Here is a 17,286-nt window from a genome sequence, read left to right on the forward strand (position 1 = left end):
GACAGGAAGAACAAGATTTAAAAGTACCATGACTGCAGCCATTGTAGGGTTTAAACAACAAGACCTATCCCATCCCCCTTGCCTCTCCTGAACTGGCTTAAGTCTCTTGTGGCTCAATGGGGAAACTCCTGCAGGGGGAGGTGGGCAGCGAGGGAGACACTCTACTATGTAGAACGCAGACCTTCAGACAGGTGAGAGAGAGAGAGAGAGAGAGAGAGAGAGAGAGAGAGAGAGAGAGAGAGAGAGAGAGAGAGAGAGAGAGAGCAAGCGAGAGAGAGAGAGAGAGGAAGAAGGCAAGAGAGAGAGAGCAAGAAGGAAAGAGAGAGAGAGAGAGAGCAAGAAGGAAAGAGAGAGAGAGAGAGAGCGAGAGAGCAAGATATTCCCCCCACGGGATCCGGATGCCTTTCGGAGAGGGGGGAACAGTGCGGTTTCCTAAAAGAAGCCACCACCGCTGCCGCTCCTGCTAGGATGCTGAAATTAGCTCTAAATATTTGGATTGCACCGCGCGGTGCTCCCGCACGGGATCTCTTGCTGCCCTGAGGAGCAAGGATATTTCCATCTCCTCTCACACACACACACACACACACACACACATAGATGTGTGCAGTCACACACACCAACAGGTACACAGACGCTCACTCGCACACACACAGACAGACACTAGACAAACATCAAGAGCAACCAAAGAGCAATGAATACTCCCATTTATATACCTCACATAAAGCGCCTCCTCCGAGTTCCCGCCTGCCATTTTCACCTCTGCCATTTGAGGCAAGAGCGCACATCAGTTGGAAAGGGGAGCTATACGGCTGTGGGCTGGCTACTATTTCTTTTATGCGCCGGGATGTTTCATCCAGAGGGCCCAGGAGCCAAAAAGGTCACTCCCCAGGCTCACATAAAGGTCCCTCTCCCCGTAGCTCTTTGAACTGCGGCTTTGGGGCTCAGCCCTTCTTGTGTTACAGTCCGTCTTTCTCTGGCCATCATTTAAAACCGGTGAGGAGACAACAATATAGTGCTTCCTACAGCAAGGCAGGGCACGAAAGACGGCAAGGGGAGGGAAAAATCTGCGGAAAGGGAGAGAGAGAGAGAACGGGAGAGAAAGAAACGAATGGAGAGAAAGCAAGTCCAGCGTAATGAGTAATAAATAACGCAGAGAGAGCCAAGGTCCTCTCCAAAGAGCAGTACTCTCTTTTCTTCCTTTCCATCTGCTGGAAACAGCTGTAACACATTACAAAAGTTTCCCCCCACCTCCTGCTTTAGTTTTTTTTTTCAGGGGAGTTAAGTGGCCGAACATTCTAGTTGGCCAAACTCAACTCTGAGCCATGTTGCTCGTACGTACGTACGTACGTACATATCCAAGACATTTCAGACAGACTAGGCCTGGACCTGGACGCGAAACTCCACTCCGGAGCTCAGCCTAACGCAAACACGCAATCAGGTCAGCGAGAAAAAAAGAACTTCACCCGGCCTCATCCACTGTGGAATCTCCAGGAAAGGGAAAAGAGAGAAAACGAAAAAAGAAGAGAAAAAAAAATTGTAATAATAAATGATCCAATGAGCGTCCAATGATCCGACAGAAACACACACACACGGTGTGGTGGCGTTGAGGCCTAGCCCCAGTGCCTGGAAAAGGGATTTACCTTGTTTACCTTGCTGTTCATCAGAGGAGGGGTGGGGTGGAGGCATGCGGCCTAGGGAGGGCGTCACTCTGACAGACGGGCCGGCAGGCGTGTGATACGGGCCTCCTAGTGCTACTAAGAGCCGGTGTTGAGTCACCGTGCTGCACAGACAATACGCCTCCTACTCCTCTCTTCTTCCTCCTCCTGTTCCTTCTCTTCTCTTCCCTTCCCTTCCCTTCTCGCCTCTATGACTCGAGGTCAACACCCAAACAGCTCCGGAGAGAGCTAATCCACCATTATGTTCATATGCTTTAAGACGCGGTGTAGTCACTCGTGTAGTCAGCCTTAGAGCACGGCGGGCAAACGCCTTCCAGGTTTAATCTCTCAGGCTGTAGCCTGGCGCTGTGTGCATGTGTGTGTGTGTGTGTGTGTGTGTGTGTGTGTGTGTGTGTGAACATTAGTGACCTCCTGCTTCTCCTGTTATTCATCTTCATATTACCAACAGGAGGCGTTACCCGTGTGTACACAGAGAGTGCTAGCTGTCTAGACAAAGATCGTCAGGCAGCAGTGCTCTTAAGAACGCAGATGAGACATTATGTTTAAAAGGTACAAAAATGAGAAGAGAAAGGAAATCAGGCAAAGAAAGAAAGAACAATCCTTCATAACTCTCCTTTCATCTTCACATCCTGCACAGCTTGGACAGAAACAAAAAAAGCATATACGTCTCATTTTCTCCCTCTTCCAGGCTATTTATTTATTATTTTCTCCCTCCTCATGCTCGACTGCAGCAGGAGGACCTGCAAGCGCAGCGAGAATAAGGAAAGCCTTTTGTGGCCGCAGTGACCAGATTTTAAATGTGGCGAGAATCAATAAATAAAAGAAGGGGGGAGCGTCTTCTGCTGAGCTGAGGGGCAATCTCTCTCTCTCTCTCTCTCTCTCTCTCTGTGCGTGTATGTGTGAGTAGAATGGCTTATAATACCCAGCCCTGGTCGCCCTGAAACGGCTATGCGTGTGTGTGTGTGTGTGTGTGTGTGTGTGTGTGTGTGTGTGTGTGTGTGTGTGTGTGTGTGTGTGTGTGTGTGTGTGTGTGTGTGTGTAGTGTGTGCCTCCTGAACCAGCTGTCCCTGAATTATGCAGACGATTCACCCACCACCACCAGCTCGCCCGCCAGTCGCCAGGCCAGACACACCAGCGAGACACACAAGCACACACACACACACACACACACACACACACACACACACACACACACACACACACACACACACACACGGCCCACTTGGGGCTGACTGCCTGTCTGCTCTGGAGGCCCCCAGACTGGCACTTGTCTGACATGTGATTCTGGCGAAGGATGCAAATAGTAAATGTAGGCTACCACTAAGCAGCAGCCTCCCTCCAAACAAATAAGGCCAAACTAAAACAAAAAAATGAAACAGAAAAAAAACTAGTATTGGCATTTGAAACATCGGAGCCATTATCACAGCAGGGGCGCTTCCATCATGGGAGAACTCCTGCCTCCTCTCCTGCCGCCAAATGTATGACAACCATCACCAAGAGAAGAAACAGGAGGGGGAGGAGGGAGAGAATGAGAGAGAGAGAGAGAGAGAGGGGGGAGAGGAGGCGGACAAAACAAAAAAAATTAAGTCTATAAGAAGGATGAGAGGCGAGTGCGAGGCAAATGGGCGAGGGAGGCAGGGAGAACGAAGGAGAGAGAGAGAGAGAGAGAAAAAACATAATCTCCCTGACATATTCCCTAATAAACCATCTCTGCCTCGTACCTCTCTCGCATTCATCCAATCAGAAAGTGTCAAAGCTGACCTACAAAAGGACTCGTGTCGTAAATGTTTAAAAGCATCAATCATGCACCCCTCACAACAACCCCTCACCACCACCACCACCACACTCCACCATCCACCAAAAAAAGAAAGGAACAGAAAAAAAAAACCGAAAGACAGACAAAAACGAGAGGACATTGAATTATACAGTATTAACCTCTGGGGTTTGCATATAAAGAGCTGGGATTTATTTATGCCTGTGCGTTAAGAGGCCCGCGCTGCTGTTTCTTTACAGTGAACCGGCTGCCAATTTGATGAACCTCCCAGCCCTCAGCAGGAGTTTAGCGTCTTTGATTAATGAGTGCACGCTTGTGGAAAAGGGTAAGAATAGGGAGGAGGGAGGAAGGAGGAGGATGTTGGGGGAGAGAGAGAGAGAGAGAGAGAGAGAGAGAGAGAGAGAGAGAGAGAGAGAGAGAGAGAGAGAGAGAGAGTGAGAGAGAGAAACACGAAGAACAGGGCAAGAAACGCACAATTATTGCCAGGCCCTCCATCAGGACGGCTGCCACAATTCCTGATGGGTCAGGCTCCTCTTTTTAAACAAAACATTGGGGGTCCCTTTTGAAATTCCCAAAAAGACGCAAGACTTGAGAAGTCGCACAGAAGCTTATGGAGAGAGAGAGAGAGAGAGAGAAAGAGAGAGAGGAGAGAGAGAGAGAGAGAGAGAGAGAGAGAGAAAGAGAGAGAGGAGAGAGAGAGCAAGGAAAAGAGAGTACATAAAGAAAAAGAAAGTGGAAGTCCTTTATTTAATGGCATCACACACTCAAGCACGATACAGTGACTAATTATTTGGAGGGCCAAATTACCCAGAGTACAACCTGATTTAGCGTCTCAAAACACGTACTTGACCTAACAAATAGTTTCTCCACTAAAGGCTAAATAACTTAACCCACTTAAGGATTTGAAACTTTCTTTTGTCTACTTCTGCATTCTATCAGATGAGATTCCATCATTAAAAGCGGAAAACACAGCCCGGGTCTATCAACACCCGAATAATTGGCCTTTTAAAAAGCAGTTTGTGAGAAAATAACTTGCAGCCAAAAGGGCTAATGTTTGATAAGCATGTCAAGATGGATGGCAGACACAAATGATAAGGTGTGCGTCTGCTTAAATACAAATGACTAACCCAAGTCTGCTACATCTCAAGAGTGAAATATACAGAGTCAAGACATAGTGCAGCAACCCACAGCCTACCCTGTGCCTGACCACTGAGCCAGATCACATTTAAAAGTGCTGTTTTAAGCAATATTTTTTGTAACCTTGAGCTACTACTAGGCCTATGTGTTTTCCTCCCCCCTATCGCCATCCTTGAAAAACAATATGGTGTGTGATATTCAAAACACTCAAATGCCACGCCGCTATTTTTCATAAAGTTAAACAAGTCAGTTGCGGGGGGGTGCCCATGATATGGCGTAATGCATTATTGTCCTTTAACATCGGAGAGCATTTCCAAGGACATGGGCGCTGAATAAATATGAGGCGAAGGCGGTGACCTTCTAGCACTGTATCTGCTTATTGGTTGATTCATTGGCAGTTAGCCCTACTGGATGCATGCATAACACATTGGGACGGTAATCTGATTTATCTTTGCCGCTTCTTTCTGCTGCAGCACACGAGTCTGCCTGCCTGCCTGCCTGCCTGCCTTTTTTATATATAAATGACAGGCCTTAAGGAGAACGTTGTTTATTGCCATTTCTCCAGGCTGCACACAGTTAGTTCATTACTATCAATTAAACACTCGTATTTGCCTGAGCCAGATCAATCTAATCAAGAGCTCCACTAGAGGACAGCGAAACACGGCCAAGAATAACACACATGCTGCTTATGAAATCAGTGACCACATGACAAACACGTAACGAGCTAGATATGACGATGGGCTTTATGGAAAGCCTGCCTCGGCAGTGGATGGATGCACAGGCGCATTTTAGAGAGTGAATGTATAGTGTGAGCTAACCACATTCTTTACCTAAGGAAAAAGAAAAATCTGTAGAAACCAGTGGTGTGGTGTGGTTTGCTTCAGAGGTTTCAAGTAGGCCTTTACCTTGATTTCATATCAGCACCTGCTTGGCCTCAAGTCTGTGTGCAGAGTAGCATTTCGTATGTGTGCACAGACACAGGTAGGCCTAGTTGCTATCATTTTATCCCAACTACTTTTAAAGTGTGCACATAAATACCGCAGCTGACAAGAGCAAAAAAAAAAAGTGTGAGAGACAAACACATACCAAAAAGCCAGCCATGAGAAAGATTCTTTGAAACTTGGCATCCATCTGTTAGTGTGTCAGTGGGAGTGTTTGTTGAGGTTTGTTTCATTTCGCGCAACACAGCCCAGACTTGCATAGCCTGATGTCAGTTTGGCTTAACTGACGAAATGTATCATCCTGAATGCAGCGCTCAAGACAATTAACCTCTTCCCTTTTCAGAATGCGTGAGAAGAAAAACCAGGCCATGCTCAAGCCCAACTACCACAACAACAAGGCGTGGATTTAGTAATGGTGGCAGGGTTTTTTTTTTTTTGTGCAAAGCTACAGTAGCCTTGTGTCTCGGAAAGGGGGGAGAGGAAAAGAAAAGAAAAAGAAAAAGAGGGAAAAAACACCACAAACAAGCCCTGACAGCTCACTTGAGCAGAGATACCAGCCTAACAACAATATTAAGGTCTCCTTTTGTGGCTTCAGCTGCGCCACCATGGAAAAGAAAAGAGGGGTGGAGGGTGGGAGCGCAACAATAGACATTAGGACTCCAAACTCAGTCAGGGAGAGAGCGTGTGTTGCCAGTCTGTGTGTCTTGGGTCTTTCTATTGTGGGGGGCTGGGTTCAATTCATTTCCACTAATGGTCTCTAAGAATCTAGCCCAACATCACACAGCTGTCAAGTCAATCCATCAGCAAGGGGTGAAGCCAATTCCATAAGAACGGGGAAAAAAGTAACCCATCACGCACGTCTTGACCAAACCTCCACAATGATGACACACACACACACACACACACACACACACACACACACACACACACACCTGTAAATGGATACAGAGGGGGACTTGATGCGTCCAGCGGTACACAGAGGAACATCAGCAGAACTCTGTGGCTCTCTGGAGAGGCTGTTAGATTGAATTAGTCCGGGAGGCGCTAATATCCAGACAGACTGGAAATGACATAGTGGAGGGGCCTGAGTGCAGACTGGGGAGAGAGAGAGAGAGAGAGAGAGAGAGAGAGAGAGAGAGAGAGAGAGAGAGAGAGAGAGAGAGAGAGAGAGAGAGAGAGAGAGAGAGAGAGAGAGACGCTGTGAGGCCCCCTGTTCGGGCCGGGAGCAATGGGACACTGCTGGGCAATCAGCACATCTGCCTCGCTACAGAGCCTCCTCCGAGGAGGAGGGAGACAAGACAACAGACCAGGCTCTGCTCGACCCCCAAATCTCATTTACGCAACAAAAGACTCTGTCTCGCTAATGAAATCTCGTTTTTTTTTTAAATTATTAGTCTTCATAAGATGCTGGTTTAAAAATACACCAAAAACTGAATTTACAGACGTCTTGTCAAAAGTACACTGAATGAATGAATGAATGAATGAATGAATGAATGAATTTCTGGAAGAAGGTTGAAATAATCTATTATGCTCGCTCTAGCCTATTGCAAAACATCTGAAAAAATAGGAACGTACTGTCCCTCTGTCACACACGCACACTCTAAGTCCAATGAATTCAGACACGTGCGCAAATACATTTAAATGTAACCCATGTCCTCGAGATTAAAAAAAAGATTGAGCTGCTGGGTCGCCTAAATTAATGCACCCACCTGTCACCACGGAAAGCATGTCTACAACATCCTGTCAACATTTTGTGAAAACGTTTATTTTGTTTCCACCATACACCGAAAAATGAACTAATGTGCTTAAGTTGATATTTGTAAGTGCGATAATAATGCACTCTCGTGGGAAAAGGAAACATTAAAACTTCACATGACGTCATTTTCTATTCGCCAAACATTTCATAACTTGGACTCTTTCTGGACCGAAGGTTCTCTCCCTCTCTGAAGTTAACTATGAAGGAATTAAACATCACCCAAGATGGCGAGTGGCTTGTTGTTTGGAGGGCAGAAAAATGGAGGATATTGTAATATGCACAAAGGGATAAATTTCAACAACTCAGCCGGCCAGCAGCTGCCTCTCTTTATGAGGAAGCAGCACAAAAGATAAGAGAAAAGGAGAGCGTCGCACTGCCTTCCGCCGAGTTCCTACTCCTGTAACCCGCAAATGACCGTTCTGTGTATAGTTACTTTAAATGATATACTGTATTAGAATCGTCATTCAAGACTTTACTATTTATTGTGTTTGTCAAGTCAAGATTTCTAGTCATTTTGCCATTATCTCTGAGGGCAGTCGTAAGAGATTCAAGATAGCCGCCCGAGGTTGCCATTAGCGTGACTCGGTGTCCACACTAAACAGACCGATTCTCCTAGTTGTAAAACGACCTACGCTTTACAGCGAAGACTACTGCGAAAGACTACACTTTGTTAACAATACATTTAGCCTATTCCGATTCAAATGGTTATCTCTGGTGAGATGTGTGACACTATCCGGGACGCGGAGAACTATTACACCACGAGTATATGGACACAAAGACAATATCTGTGGCTAGCCCGCTAGCAGAAGCAGTTGACTCCTTACCAAGTGTAATAGCCGTAATCATAAGCGTCAACATAACGTAGACATGAATCAAATTATGAAGTTTGAAAATGGCTAGGTAGCAAGTGCAAATGGAACAAACAGCACGACTCATAATAAGTGGAATTTATAACTACGAAACATTCATTTAACAAGGTGAACGTCTACATCTGACAAGTTTGATGAACCTGCACTATTAAAGAGAATTATGAAAAGATCAAGCCCCGACTATCTGTAAGTAGCAGAGATAGCAAGGTGGCCGTTGAACTAAACAAATCAGGCTAATCGCATCGGTTCGGCCACTGTTTTTGCTAGCAAATAAAAATGGCACGGAATGTTACCAAGGATATACCATAACGAACAGCGAACACAAATTAGAACAAATTAAAACTCACCTTATGTTGACAGTTGTAGGTATTTGACGTGATGTACTCCGTTGGACTCTACTGTGTCTTCATATAGCCTTGTAGTTTTCCCCTTTCTTGGAATTGGAAAACTGGTGTTGTTTTAGACCGGTAGCTGAAGATGAACAAGAGTGGAACTGGGCAGTAATTGAGTCTCCGTGCGTATGTGTGTGTTAGTTACTACCAGCAGATTGAAGGAGACTCTGCTCAAGGTTTATTCAGCTCCACTTCAAGGAATGGACGTGACGTCAGCTTCAACAGCTCTCTAACAATGAAAACTTGTATTGATAAAAAGCCAGTTCAACAAAAACAGACATCGATATTCAAAAGTAGGTTCTGTAAGAAATCTTTTAAGGAAGCTTTAAGACTATTTTTAGAACAGACTACCTGTACGACGAGGGGAGGTAGCTACGCTTTGGATGAGAAACTGAAAATAAAACGAGTGAATTACAAGGGACCGACTGCGCTATCGCAGAATGTGTCACTTGAATGCAGGCAATGTCCGTCTTAAAAGTTTGTCGCAGCCGCAATAAGGACAGATTAATATTTAGCCTGTCTTACAGCATAGGCTATCCTATTCATCCCAAATCAAAGAACTGCCCATGTCTTGGACTTTGCGTTAGCCTAATAAAAAGAAAATTGAATGGAGCCTAGTTATTACCAGAACGCTACATTGTAGGCTTGCACTGTAGCCTACAGTGTTACATTGTAATCGTGACATATCATTTCCTCGCATGTTTATGGGAAGTAGTTGCCTACTTGTTCCAAAAACAGAGCTGTTAAGTTTCTTAATTCTGTCATTTTTCCAGACAAGCTGAAATTTAACTTTCATAGCACCCCCACACACTGCCCTTTCAACTAATAGGCCTAGTAAGCCCACTACAGTTGGGCAAAGACTACCATCTGTGCCTATTGCGTCTGTGTGTGTGTGTGAGAGAGAGGGGGACTTTTTTCCTCCCTCTCTCAGAATGAACAATCAGCAACAGGCTGAGCAGGGACCTCCTGACCCACGCTGGTTTAGACAAGAAGGGAACCAAGTTGATTATATGCAGCAACCATGGGGCTACAATCTGAATAGTCCATGTGGCCCCATAGCTTAAATCTTAAAAGCTTGTGTACCAAAACTTGGTGCTTTTTTTTGGGGGGGGGGGGGGTCTTGTGAGTGTTGGCAAACTTTAACCACAAATTGCTGGTCAAGTGTAAATGAGGAACTCTGCAGATCAACAGACGAAAAAGTGTTCTGTAATTCAAATGCTGAACATGTCGTTGTGAATTGAATATGAACGAATAGGACTATGATTATTGACACAGATGCATTTCTTGTGCCGTTATGTCATACAATGACACCACCATGCTCTAACCCGATTTGTGAGGTCTGAGTCCGACTCGACAGTCTTTTTGCCAACAGTTAAACATGTACCAAACAGGAAACAGGAATATGCTAGAATGCAACATAGAAATTGTCATACCATGAATTAAAGCTGCACGAAAGTCCTTACTCAGCTTCCTGAATTTAAAACAGCTTTGTGTTCTCCCTGTGTCGTGGTCATTGATTTTCTCTCTCTTTCTCTCTCTCTCTCTGTGTGTGTGTGTGTGTTTCTCTCTCTCTCTCTCTCTCTCTCTCTCTCTCTCTCTCTCTCTCTCTCTCTCTCTCTCTCTCTCTCTCTCTCTCTCCTGTCCCCCTCCCTGCGAGATGAGGGGGTCAGTTCAGACAATGCTTTCTTCATGAGGAGAGGGATAAAACAACACTGCTTGAATAATCAAATATGGCGGGGGGTAAAAAAAAATAGGAGAGAGAAGAGCATGGGGGGAAGATGCATTTGATGTATTTGTCACCCAGGCGGCTGGATGCTGGGATTTTTAATTGTGGGCAGGAGAGCTTGATTGGATAGTGGGAGGGCTAGAGAGAGAGAGAGAGAGAGAGAGAGAGCTCAGGGCTGTCATTACCAGAGCCTCACAGTCCAGACCCCTCTTTACAGCCAATGAAAAATGTCAGCCTCACCTCAGTCATTTGTAACATAATAAGTGCAAGTACAATGACTGCAATGCAAGTACACGGGGGGAAGGGCAAGCAGTCTTGTCTCCATCTCCATCTCCATCCGCATCCCCTTAAAAGGGATTTTAAAGTGTCTTGATTAGAAAGTCTAATGAGACAACCAAAAGAGGAAATAGTGAAGATGATCTCTCCAGAGACTGATGGAAAACAAATTAATGTGGTGATTTGCTTTTAATTATTATTTTCCTATTAGTTCAAGAGACCCATCAGGCATTAAAGCTGTGCTCTCACATATTGATTTTTCCCCTCTGACATATTCAGGCGATATGGATTTAGAACACACACTGTGTAATGTTATTAAAATGCGGCTCTTTACACATAACAAAACATTTATTTTTTTTGCAAAGATTTGCTCTGTGGTTCACAGACACCATGATACCAGGGTTGTGGCCCAATTGAAATAGCAGTGTTTGAAAAGTTTGACCCCCTAAATAACCCCAACGAGCATGTGTGATATCATGTCTGAATAGAGTCAAATTAATCCGCACTGAAAGACAAAAGAAATTGCGTCCAGGCTTTTGTTTTACTTGATGGCATTTATTTATGAGTAATTGCACAGTTCTTGCCAGCCCGAGCCAAGGGAATACACTGCTGTCATGTTCTACAATGCATTTCAAGTAGATGGGATGCCTACACAGAGAATGAAGCGACGCCACGGGAAATGCGCTCAAAAATGCAAAGTGCTTGTGTGTCAGTGTTGGCTTTCTATCTGTATTTTCTAAAATGAAAGAGAAAAATGTCCCACAACTCCGATGCATAATTTACTCTCTTGCACATTAATATTTCAGTAATAATGACAGGGATCATTACTGGAAATCAGACACTAAAGACCAGATTTTGAATCAAAATCTAGTGATGGGATGTTGTAAATGGTCATTAGCCAAATGGAATTCCTGTCAACAACATGCATTTGCACTGTGTTGCCATTTCAAATGGCGCTGTAAATTTTAGTCTCCATAAATACTGCATAGGCTATTATGCTAAATGGCTTTTCCTAGCAAGGGAATCTAATGTAAACATTTGGTATTTTGCACTTCGTGGCTTCATGGCACTTCATGGAGTTTAAAAATGTATGTGTGTGTTTGTGACTTTTCTCTCATTCCAATTTGATTGTTTTGTTCAACTGTGAATCGCAGATCGAAAAAAATGCCTAAAGGTAGGCCTCATGTACATGTGACTGTGACAAATCTAATGAGAAAGGCAGTACATGTAGTCATACCCCCCAAAATACGCCCCCTCAAAAAAAAATCCATGACAACCAAAAGGTGCTAAAAGACATGACCACTTAAGCTGTGACCATCCCATATTACACATCTGAGGCCATTACATTATGCCTGATAGACTGTTATCAATCATTATCTCTCTCTCTCTCTCTCTCTCTCTCTCTCTCTCTCTCTCTCTCTCTCTCTCTCTCTCTCTCTCTCTCTCTCTCTCTCTCTCTCTCAATTCAATTCAATTCAATTCATAGAAGCTTTATTAGCATGACAAAAAATATTTTGTATTGCCAAAGCATTGGTTGAAGATACGTACATTGGTAATGATAATATAATGAAATAAGTGTTAAAACAACTCTCTCTCTCTCTCTCTCTCACACACACACACACACACACACACACACACACACACACACACACACACACACACACACACACACACACACTAAGCAGAGGAGCATGCAATATCCCTAATGGTGTGTGTGTGTGTGTGTGTGTGTGTGTGTGTGTGTGTGTGTGTGTGTGTGTGTGTGTGTGTGTGTGTGTGTGTGTGTGTGTGTGTGTGTGTGTGTGTGTGTGTGTGTGTGTGTGTGCGTGTGTGCGTGTGTGCGTGTGTGCGTGTGTGCGTGTATGTGTACCTCCACAGAAGGCCTCCCTCTTTGGTCAGTAAAAGGCCAGAGCAGCCCATGGGTCCCCTGAGAATGCCCCTAGACAATGAGTAATACTCTGGCCTTTAACCCTGGCACAAGGTGACCCTTAGACGCCGACGCTGGCCCACAGCTCAGGGTTAGGGCCAAACGTTTTGAATGTCCCCACACAGCACCCGTAGAGGTAGGAATACCAGTCATTAGACGCCGACGCTGGCCCACAGCTCAGGGTTAGGGCAAAACGTTTTGAATGTCCCCACGCAGCACCCTTAGAGGTAGGAATACCAGTCGTGCATTTTTCACTTTAAGACTTTTTTTCTTTGGTTTGTTTTCATTTTGTTGGAACATGTTTGTTTTGTTTGCTTGTTTCCTTCCTCGTTGTGAATTGCTGTGAACTTGAACTGCTCTGCTTCTCAAAAAAATCATGTCATGTTCATGTTTCTCAATGCACGTGACAAAGGAATTTAAGAGGGATATAAAACTGAGAGGCTGGTGATGAAGCAGACCCATATCAAGACAACACACACTCTTTCTCGCTCTTACTGTCACTCTCGCTCTGTTTGTGTGTGTGTGTGTATGCGTGTGCGAGAGAGAGAGAAAGTGAGAGAGAGAGAGAGAGAGAGAGAGAGAGAGAGAGAGAGAGAGAGAGCAGACTGAGTCAGAGACAAAGAGGGACAGAAAGGAAGACAGAGGCAAAAGAAAAAAGTCTGCTGAATCCTTGTTCACACAGTAACTCAATTTTATCACTTAGTCGCATTGTGTTTTGGTTATCTGCGGTCACAATGCACTTTGTGGATGCTATTGTCTTTGTGTGTCTGTAGTTGGTGGTGTTTGCAGTATGTGACGCAACACTGATCTTTGAGCGCGAGCCGAGCAAATGACTTGAGAGCACTTTGCAGTCATCATCTCAAAGTACACTTCCTTCTACACTTCCACACTCCTTACTTACACCACAAGAGGACGACTATAGTCTGTTATGTACTGTACAGTTGTACAAGGCATTAACCATTCGCCTGTCCTTCAAGAAATCTTTGAAAAGAACTAAGAGAGAAGAAAGAGATCCATCTTCCGTTTAACATCATAAGGATAAGTGGGCTCTTGCCAGAGGAGGAAGGCATTGTCATATGACATTGGAACAACCCCAACTCCCATCAAGGCAGCATAAAGACCTTGCAAGGAATGTTCTATTTAGGGGGGGGGGAGCCAAGGCATTGCTACACCACACGTACACATATAGCGTACATTACAGCCATTTATTTGAAAGAGATAAATGGGTCTCACAAGACTTGCATTATGCAGTCCATCCCTGGCAGGGGAAGTGAAAAGACAGCCCGCTCTCCCCTTTCAGACTCCACGCAGAGGGCGGCCATTTGAGAGAAAAAAAAAAAAAAACAAAGCAGCCCCCATTGTTTTTGTTCTGTTAATTGGAGCATGTTCCAAGGCGGAGGGAGCGGAGGAGGAAACATGAGATATCCAGAACATGGGAAACAGCTGCTCAACACAACACTCCTCTAAGACCCAGCTAGCACCTACGGTGCGCATCTATCCCTCCCCCTCTCTTCTCCCCTGAAAAGGTGGATGGCAGCGAGGCCACATAAAGGAGTGAGGAGGAATCGATATCTTAATGCAACAATGAGTTGGAAAATAAACCTGAATTCGGCTGGGGCCCGAAACAATTGTAAGACGGGAGGAGAGAGAAACGGCTTGGATGTCAGTGGGGCATTATGGTCTCTCATCTGAAGCAAAAAAAAGAAGAATACAATTTCTCGGTCATTTCTACAGTAACCTATATTTGTTTTTTTATTCCCCCAAAGCCTTAGATGTGTATATTTCTGGTTATGGGTGTACACAGGCTCTGAGGTATTTGTTATATGCAATGTATGGTGTGTGTGTGTGTGTGTGTGTGTGTGTGTGTGTGTGTGTGTGTGTGTGTGTGTGTGTGTGTGTGTGTGTGTGTGTGTGTGTGTGTGTGTGTGTGTGTGTGTGTGTGTGTGTGTGTGTGTGTGTGTGTGTGTGTGTAAAATGTTGCACACACCCCCACCTCTGCCCACTTTTTTGCCAACTGTCACATTGTGTCACATCTTATTTATGCATACCACTGTCTATTTTAATTAGCAATTTCAGGTCAGCGCTAACCCCATCTTCCTCCCAGGCTGCCAAGGAGAGGAGACGTGTGAATGAAATGCCTTCAGTGTTATTTGATCAAAAATAGGCCATTACTGCCATAATCATAATGGCAACAGCCCTCCTGTAACGCACGCTCTCCTCAAGCAATTCATCTCGGGATGAAACAGCGGGATGGAGGGAAGGAAGGAAGGGAGAGAGAGAGAGAGAGAGAGAGAGAGAGAGAGAGAGAGAGAGAGAGAGAGAGAGAGAGAGAGAGAGTAAGAGAGAGTGAGTGCAGGGAGCAAAAGCAAGATGGAGCACGAACGCGTGGCTCTGTCTGAAAAATCGAGGACCACGCCAGACAATGTAATTATCATGTAAGCTCGTCCCATCATTTTCAGGAATCTCTTGGCAATTCCCCCCCTTTATCTTCCTCTTCCTCTCTCCCTCTCTCCTCATCTCTCTCTTTCTCTGTGTCCTTTTCTCTCTTCCTCCCTCCCCACCCTTGATTTATTTATTTTCATATAAAGAAATGCAATTCATTATGGTAATGCATTTTCACAAAAAAACAACCCCATCCCCAGACCAGTACATACCAACCCATCATGAAGATGCAGAGTCGTCTCTTGGTTTCTGTTTTTTTTCCGTCTCATATTACACAGATTCTCTAAGCTCAGCTATAATTATTTGTTTTCGTCACTTTAAAAGATGACTCTGAAAAACATCATCTGTAAACCTGATCCTCGGTCAGTATAATGCATATGATATCTAAACACTCTTTCCTGACCAAACCGACGGATTATATTTCTGGACACATTCTGCATATTGTCTGAAGAAATGGCTACATTTCACTCAAGAGATATACCCTCACACACACGTATATACACACACACGCACACACAGACGCACGCACGCACACACATGCACACACACACACACACACACGTGCGGGCGTACACACACAGTCAACACAGACACAGACACAGACACAGACACATGCACACGCGCACACACATGCACACACACACACACACGTGCGTGGGTACAGACACAGACACAGACACACACACACCCTCGTGCTTGTGCTCTTTAGCCTGGGCCCTCCTGTGCTCAGAGGACTGACTGGCCGCATCGCTCTCTCAGTGAGCTGCTATTGTATTTCCATCTAATAAATTATGCCTTGTCGCATATTCATGCCTCTCTCCCTCTTTCCCTGTCTCTCCCTCTCTCTCAGAGAGCGCAGAGTGACAGAGCCCTGGGTCCTGGGAAAAAGGAGGGGAGAACTCACCATAAAGAAGTAAGAAAATGTCACAAAGCATTCCACCGTGGTTAGGCCTCTGCCGAGCCACTGAGACAGAGCTCCATTTTTATTATTTTTGAGGGTGGATGTTTTTGTCTGTTTATTTTCAACCCGACACATGTGGGGTCGTTTTAGACAAATGCTGGCACACACACACACAACAACAACAACAACAACATCAGGGGGATGAGAAACAACTTGACCGGCAAAAGTGGGGACTGGGACAGGACAGCTTTTTCAACAAAAAAAGGGGGGGAAAAGCTTGTCACTTGTGGACTTGAGACAGACATAGAATGACCACAAAAGAGACATGAAATATGTACAGTCACCCCCCCAACTGCCACCACCACCGCTAGACGACCCCCGCCCCCTCTCCTTCTCCCCAGCCCCCAACCCAAGGCAGCAAGTGAGCTCGACGGGATTTCCACCAGGCAGACAAGTGTCCCTAACACGGCCGCTCTGCTAGTACAATAGCCCAGCATCAATGGGCCATTGTTTTCGGGACAAAACTCAAGGAAGATTTTCTGGCCTGTCCGTCCGTTCGGCGCGGGGGTGCAAAACAAGAGAGGGAAAAAAGCTGGCAGGGCAGCAGTGGCCAAGCAGGATGGCCTGCAGAGGGGGTCTTGTGAGATCACATGACCTGTGAAACTCTAGGCCCGGAGAGAAGAGAAACAGAGAAAGACAGAGACAAATTCGAGAGAGAGAGAGAGAGAGAGAGAGAGAGAGAGAAAGATAAAGAGAGAGAGAGAGAGAGAAGAGAAGAGAAGAGAAGAGAAGAGAAACAGAGAAAAAGACAGAGGGAAAAAAACTCCTCAGGGTTGACCGGGCCCCGTGTGTCGCCTGACCTCATCATTTCTCAGGCTTTTGTTGCCATCTGATCTGTGGGATTACTCCACAGACAGCCCCAGATATTCTTTCCCCCGCCATCTTGTCTGGCTCTGTCTGTCTTTAAAATATGTATACATGGACAAAAACAGGTACATCTGTTAATTAATTTACTAATTCATTGTTAATTTCATAAAATTGCACTGTGAAATGCTTTTTTGTCTTGTTTTGACCATATGCGTGGTAGGGTTAGGGTTAGTCTTGGGCTGTAAAGTGTAATTCAGCAAACATTGATCAGGCCTGAGTCATGAGACGCAAGAATATGTGGCTGAACCAATTACTACCAATCATACAATTTGCACAATGATAACACTGCCACAACCTGATAACAGAACAGAGTGGACTGGTCTTTTTTTAAGCCAAACAAGCAGCCTGGCGTGAATCACAGCACAACCTAGTGGTCACGATGATAAATTACCTTCAGTTCTACACCTTCCACACTAAGTGAGATTGGTAAAATGAATATCATTCGAAGAACACAACTCCTGTTCCTTCACTGTGAAAATAATTCAGTAAATTGGACAGCTTTGGCTTTATATTAAATGACCAACTATATGTTGCTATAGCTT

At 45.0% G+C, this 17,286-nt stretch overlaps 1 protein-coding gene across 7 annotated transcripts in view; it reads right to left on the reverse strand.

The window, feature by feature from the left end:
- LOC134461248 (bromodomain adjacent to zinc finger domain protein 2B-like) overlaps nucleotides 1-9,551 on the reverse strand; it is a 108,399-nt gene extending 98,848 nt beyond the window's left edge. For all 7 annotated transcript variants that reach the window (XM_063214040.1, XM_063214038.1, XM_063214041.1 and 4 more), the window contains exon 1: nucleotides 8,501-9,551. The gene's annotated coding sequence lies outside the window, so the exon portion shown is untranslated. The remainder of the gene's footprint in view (nucleotides 1-8,500) is intronic.
- Nucleotides 9,552-17,286: the final 7,735 nt, after the last annotated feature.

Source organism: Engraulis encrasicolus, chromosome 13 (assembly GCF_034702125.1).
Source record: "Engraulis encrasicolus isolate BLACKSEA-1 chromosome 13, IST_EnEncr_1.0, whole genome shotgun sequence".
Lineage (NCBI taxonomy): Eukaryota > Metazoa > Chordata > Actinopteri > Clupeiformes > Engraulidae > Engraulis > Engraulis encrasicolus.